The 7229-nt window shown below is 39.8% G+C and overlaps 1 long non-coding RNA gene across 1 annotated transcript; it reads left to right on the top strand.

Moving 5' to 3' along the window:
• Positions 1-2754: 2754 nt before the first annotated feature.
• LOC128505637 (uncharacterized) lies at positions 2755-6212 on the top strand. Its single transcript, XR_008355595.1, has 3 exons — positions 2755-3073; positions 3242-3599; positions 5802-6212. It is a non-coding gene; the product is annotated as an uncharacterized LOC128505637 (long non-coding RNA).
• Positions 6213-7229: the final 1017 nt, after the last annotated feature.

Genomic DNA, 7229 nt, shown 5'->3' with positions numbered 1-7229 from the left:
CTTAGGTAACGCAACACCATAAGGAAATGTACTTGAGTAGAAAAGCAGATATTTGCTTTACTTTTAAGCTAAGTAAAAGTAAATATTACCTTCTATTAAAACTATTCAAGTAACATACAGATGCATAAAATATGTTCTATGACAGTGGGCTAATTGCCTGGGCTAATACAGTGGACAGTGCAGTGGTTGAACACAAAATAACGGAGTACAAGGAATGCCCACAGTTTCTGAGAACTCTGGGAAGACTTCAAATTCAAATTCAAATTTTATTTGTCACATACACAGTCATACACAGTACGAAATGTAGTGAAATGCTTACACGACCGCCAGTGACCTTAAAAAGAGAATTAAAGCTTATAATAAGTAATAAATATAAATAAAAGAAATACGATAGAAAATTTAAATAAAAAATAAAAATAAAATTAAACTAGGAAAATAGACCTAAAAATAGAAACTGAAAATAGAAATATACTGTACAAATAGAAATATAATGGTGTGCAAATATGCATAGAAAAAGTGACTTTGTGCAATGGTTATTAAAGTGTCTTTGTGCAATGGTCCAGAATGTAAACGTAAACATGTAGTGTAGATGTGCCTGGAATTGTCCATAGTGTCCATGAATGTATAAAGATTGATTGATTGATTGTGAAAATTGTAAAAATATTGTGTTAGTTCTGCATAGTGGTGTGGTTAAGAGACTTTATCGACTGCGGGAAGAAGCTCCTCCTCAGTCTCTCTGTGTTGGCCCTCAGGGAGCGGAATCGCTTCCCAGACCGCAACAGAGTAAACAGTCCATTGTTGGGGTGGCTGAGGTCCTTCACGACCTTCCTGGCCTTGGTCCAGCACCGCTTGGTGTAGATTGAGTGCAGGTCAGGGAGCTCGGTGCGGATGATGCGCTCAGCTGATCGCACCACCCTCTGTAGAGCTCATCTGTCCTGCATGGTGCTGTTCCTGAACCAGGTCGTGATGTTTCCCGTCAGGATGCTCTCTATGGTGCAGGAGTAGAAATTCCTGAGCACCTTGGAGGGCAGTCTAAAGTCTCTCAAGCGTCTGAGGTGGTACAGACGCTGCCAGGCATTTTTTACCACGGTGTTGATGTGACAGGACCATGCCAGGTCCTGCGTGATGTGAACACCAAGGTATCTGAAGCTGTCCACTCTCTCCACTGGGCTTCTGTTGATGATGGGGGTCTGGTAGTTCCTCACCTGCTTTGTACTGAAGTCCACTATCAGCTCCTTTGTCTTACTGACGTTCAGGAGGAGATTGTTTCTCTGGCACCAGTTCTCCAGATTTCCAACCTCCTCCAGGTAGGCTGTCTCATCGTTGTTGGTGATCAGGCCCACCACGACAGTGTCGTCAGCAAACTTGATAACGGTGGTGGAGTTGGTAGTGCCCACGCAGTCATAGGTGTACAGAGAGTACAGCAGGGGGCTCAGAACACAACCCTGGGGGGCTCCAGTACTGAGAGTGATAAAGGCTGAGACATGTCCGCCCATCTTTACTGCCTGTGGTCTGCCAGTCAGAAAATTGGAGATCCACTGACACATGGATGAGCTGAGTCCCAGGTGCTCCAGCTTGGTGGTGAGTGTGGAGGGAATTATGGTATTAAATGCAGAGCTGTAGTTGATGAAGAGCATTTTCACATAATTCCCCCTCCGAGTGTCCAGGTGAGTGAGAGAGTATGAAAAAATGAGCCAAAAAGCCTGTGACAGTGCTTCGTCGCCTTTTCTGCCCCGCACAGCTTGCTGCCCCACACACCAGTGTGCCTCGCCCAACCACAACACTGAGAAGTTACACCTTGCCTGACTTTGTCATCTGGGCACACCTGCCTGCTCTAGGCAGTCCAGCCAGGCTGTTAATGCAATGCAGCCTTTGTATGCTGGATACAGTGGGATAACACCAATTTCTCTGCTCTCTGTAAATAAAAGAGAACTTTTTCTTTGGAACCTGGTGTCAATGTTTTACTCCACCTTATTGAACCTCTACAGTACTTAAGTACAGTAACAAACTTTTTTTTTATTTACTCAATTACCTTCCATCTCTAATTACACAAAGTATAACAATACACTTTTTTTGCTATTCTTTTTACAATAATTTGTCACCATTATTTGAATTCCTTCTTCCGTTTAAACTCTCTTAACATTAAAAAAAGATTTAAACCTCTCTCATACTGATCAGAACAATTCTCTGCATGTTATACATTATGGTTTTGTCAGGGATAACCTATAGAGGGTGCTGTGCACCCAAATACTTACTTATGTTTTGGTCTTTATATCCCAGAATGCATCTCGGTCAGGTGAAAGCACTCACCTGAACCAAGGTGACTAATTTGTTTGGCTATAAGTAGCCATGTTTTGAGTTCTGTCTTTTGTTTTTCATCTGTTGGAATGCTGTGCTGTTTTGTTGGTTTTCTATGCTGTTTATTTACCTGTTATCTGATTTTGTTCTCTTAGTCATAGTTTCATGTTGAGTTTATTTGTTTAGGTCTGCTTTTCTTTATTAAAACATCTAAAGTCTTAAACTTTGCTCCTACAGTAGGCCTAGCCAACTATCCAACAAACTTAAATAATATTTTAATAACTACATGGTAGCTTATGTTTTTTAGTTTGGTATTATTCTCTAGAACCCTGCCTCACCTTCTCTTAAATGAAAACCCTTATAGCACATGCAAAATATTAATGATCTTTTTTTGTCCTCTTATGAAGAGTGAACATATAAAAGATAAGTATTTTTTAGTATCTTATATATTCACTCGAAACACCTGTTATATCGTTAAAGTTTTAATTGTTTTGCAGCACACTGCTTCTAGCCGGCTTTCCCATTAGCATCACTAGCCCGTTACCCCGGCTATCACAAGTTTGTTTATGCTCTTTCACACCGTTTATTTTCGTTTTTAGACACCATGTCGGTTGTGTTTCTGCCTCTGAGTGCAGGTGAGGATACATTGCACTTGGTGGATTTAAAGCTGGAGGCCGTGGAGAAGCTGATCCGAGACCTACAGGTGAAGCCAGCCTGGCAACAGCAGTGAAAAGCCACGCTGGAATCGTCGTGGACTGACGCTCACCTGTCCCAGGTAAATTCTCAGCGTGACACTATCTCGGACAACTTCAACCCCGCGTGTTTCTCTGCCCAGGTCTAACACGCCGAGGACGCGGCCCGCCCATGTTTTCTTCACCTTCCTCAAGGTAAGGTGCACACTCGCTGTTTACCTGGTGCTCTTGTTCTTGATGTTGCTGCACAGGTGCCTGCAGCTCTGAGGAAAAACATTGGAGCTGTGGTCCTTCATGCTGGCACGAACAACACTAGGCTGAGGCAGACGGAGATCCTAAAGAAGGACTTCAGGAACCTGGTTGAGAAGGTCCGCAGCACATCACCCACAACAAGAATCGTCTTATCTGGACCGCTTCCCACATTTTAGCGAGGAATCAAGAGTCTCAGTAGATTGTTTGCTTTTAATGAATGGTTACAATCATGGTGTCAACAACAGAGATTACCCTTTGTTGATAACTGGAATGTTTTCTGGGAGAGTCCTAGGCTCTACCACACCGATGGTCCTCTCTGACAACATTTCCAGGACATTACCAACCATCTGACTGGCGGTAAGTCATACAGTACCTTAGATTCCTTAGATATCAGTCACATTAGAACTCACCATACTGATAGACGCACACACATAGCTTGTCCTATAGAAATTGTGTCTGTTCCCCGAATAGTGAGAAAAAAAGAATAAATTCGCCTAAAACAATCTGATAACCAGAAAAAGGCCGAATAAGTAATTGAAATCTACCTCTAAAGTTTGGACTTCGCAACATTAGATCCCTTGTGCCTAAAGCACTTAATGAAATGATATCAGATTATTGCCTTGACGCACTCTGCCTCACCGACACCTGGCTTAAACCAAATGAATTTATTGGTCTGAATCTGAGTCTACTCAGTCAGGATATTTCTATAAGCACGAGCCCCATCTAACTGGTCGCGGTGGTGGTGTCGCCACTATCTACAATGATGTACTCACTGTTACTTAGAAAATAAGGCCCAGTTTTAACTCATTTAAAGTGCTCATTATTAATGTTGCGCTCAATGAAATGCGTAATAAACCTGCGCTATATTTTACAATGGCCACTTGGACTTCGTTATTTTCTTCCTGATACTATCCATTTTTTCATTAAAGGAGGTTCAACCTCTAATAGCATCTCATGATCCAGTTTAGCCTAAAGCTTCACATTTAGTTTTTCAGTGATTTAACATGTATATGCCAGTAAGAGCTGTATAAACTTATCACCTAAGCTCATTTAACAACATGCCTGTTAGACCCAATGCGATTTAAAAGAAGTGATGCATACGATTGGAGAGCCACTTCTAAACATTAATTCCCTAAACCTTTCAAGTTGGCAGTTAAGCCGCTCCTTAAAATATCTAATTTGGACGTGAATAATATAACAAATTACAGACTGATTTCAAACTTACTACTTTTTTTTTTTTATATAAAGGGAATCAGCTCAAATATGCACATTCTTGCAGAAAAACAACATCCTGGAAGAATTTCAGTCAGGTTTCAGGCCCCATCATAGTACAGGAACTTCACTGGTTAAGATTGCAAAGAATTGTTTTTAGCTTCGGACCAAGGCTGCCTCTCAATACTAGTCTTACTTGATCTTAGTGCTGCATTCGACACTATAGATCATACTGTTCTCATAGATCGCTTACAAAATCACATAGGTATTCAGGGACAGGCATTCAAATGGTTTGGACCATACCTGTCTAATCGATACCATTTTGTAGATCTAAATGGAGAACCGTCTGGTGTAATGCCAGTAAAATATGGGGTCCCACAAGGGTCAGTTTTAGGACCTCTGATGTTCCCAATATACATGCTTCCCTTGGGTAACATCATTAAGTCATGGGATTAGTTTCCATTGTTATGCTGATGATACCCAATTATATATCTATAACAAAACCAGACGAAATACCTAAGTTGTTTAGATTAACCGAGTGTGTCCAGGACATAAAAGATTGGATAACCAATAACTTTTTTTTTTTTTTTTTAAATTCAGATAAGACAGAGATTACTTATCAGCCCAAAAACCAGCACACAACAGCTTTCACAATTCAGCCTGCGTTTAGAAGGATGTAGTGTTACTAGTAGCTCAACAGTAAAAGACCTGGGCGTAACATTAGAATCATATATATAGAAATCATATTTCCAATATTACAAAAACAGCCTTTTTTTCATCTTAAATACTGCTAAACTTAAACAACTGGACTATTGTAATGCATTACTAGGTGGTTGTCCTGCATCCTCAATAAACACGCTTCAGTTAGTCCAAAATGCAGGAGCCAGGGTTCTCACTCCATCCAGAAAATATGATCATATAACCCCAATATTATCATCCCTGCACTGGCTACCTGTTCAGTTTAGAATTAATGACAAAATAGTATTACTTACATACGAGGCTTTAAATGGTTTAGCTCCCACATACCTAACCAGTCTTCTCATACGCTACAATCCACCACGTTCTTTAAGATCACAAAACTCTGGACTTCTGGTAATTCCCGGAATTTCAAAATCTACAAAAGGGTTTAGGGCTTTTCATATTTAGCTCCAAGGCTTTGAAATAGCCTTCCAGACAGTGTTCGGGGTTCAGACACAGTTTCCCAGATTAAAAGTAGACCCAAGACGCATCTTTTTAATCTGGCATATGCGTAACTCACCCCATAACTTCATACTTCAGTACATCTATCCTCAATGGCAACTACGCTAATTCTCTCCATCTGTTCTGTATTTTTCTACCCATCCCGAGGCATCTGGAGATGGTGCCAGCTACACATGCTGCTCCTGTGCTTCCAGTGATCCAGACCCTATCTCCCCTTTGCACCTACTGACTCATCCCTATGCTGAACTGGAGTTCATGTTAATTTAAAGACTTTGTTATATTGAACTTTCAGCTGCATAACACACAATGTTGTATAATTTCTGTTTTCACCCAAATGAGGATGTGTTCCCTGTTGAGTCTGGTTCCTCTCAAGGTTTCTTCCTATTGCCATCTCGGGGAGTTTTTCCTTGCCACTGTCGCCGTCGCCCTTGGCTTGCTTATCAGGGACATTTCATTTATCGTATTATCTAAACACATTTTTCTCCCACATACAGTACACTTTTTTTTTAATTGAAATTGAAAAAATAAATTTCTTTCATTTTTGTGAAGCTGCTTTGAGACAATGACCATTGTATATTGTTATAAAACTATATAAATAAAATTTAATTAAATTGAAATTTAATTTGTCAATGTGTCCCTCAGGAACAAGCTCAGTCTTTGGACAATCAAATTTTGTCTAAGTGAGATATAGTAAATAAAATATCACTTGATGGTAGTTCAACGTTGGCAGTTTTCCAGTAAGGTTATAGAAGTGCTTTGGTTGTAGGAGATGACTGAATTAATTAAATGAATGGAGTAAAATGTTTAATCAATTGTCGTTCTTGCATCATTATGGTGATTCACGAAAACACGAACACCAAGAATCATAAAGAACGGTAAGAAATGCAAGACTCTATTAGCTATCGGACAATGTCTCTGATTTATTTTTATTATTAATTTACCTGATTAAGATGCAAAAGTTGTGTTTTTTTTTTCTTTAAAGTTATAGATTGTGGCAATATGCCCAGTCTTCTTGACCAGACAATTTAATATGTATTTAAAGCTTTTTTTTTTTTTTCTTTTCCAAAGGTCCAGAATTTGACGAGACTTCAGTTCTCCATCTATTTCTCATGCTGTCAGTGGAATTGTAAGTCCCACTTTAGACTGTGTAAAGTTTAACCAGTGATTTAGAATTTGTGAAATAAGAGCTTGACCGAGGACTTCCAGCTTCTCTGAAGAAATAAAGTAATCTCAGAGTAATTACAAAAGGGCAGGCGGTATTTTGTGAAGTCTTTAAATAAAAAGTTAAGGGCGTGATTTTCCAGCTTTCACTTTTTTTATGCATTTTCTTTTTTATGGCTCTCTAATGGACATTCTGCTGTGTATTTGAGAAATCTTGTCCGAGCTGGCATTATGGGCATTGCTCCCTCCTGGCACTTTGATGACGTGAGTGGCTTTTAGACACAGCAGGGATCTCATCAGAGCCTGAAAATATACTGTAGATCAAGAGCATTTTAGTTCCTCAATGTGCAGGTGATGTAATGTTTTTTGTCCTGATTCAGGGCTGGAAATTAAAATGTATTTTTTTCCTAAACA

This window comes from Clarias gariepinus, chromosome 17, assembly GCF_024256425.1.
Source record: "Clarias gariepinus isolate MV-2021 ecotype Netherlands chromosome 17, CGAR_prim_01v2, whole genome shotgun sequence".
NCBI lineage: Eukaryota > Metazoa > Chordata > Actinopteri > Siluriformes > Clariidae > Clarias > Clarias gariepinus.
This window is presented reverse-complemented; position numbering and strand designations above follow the sequence as displayed.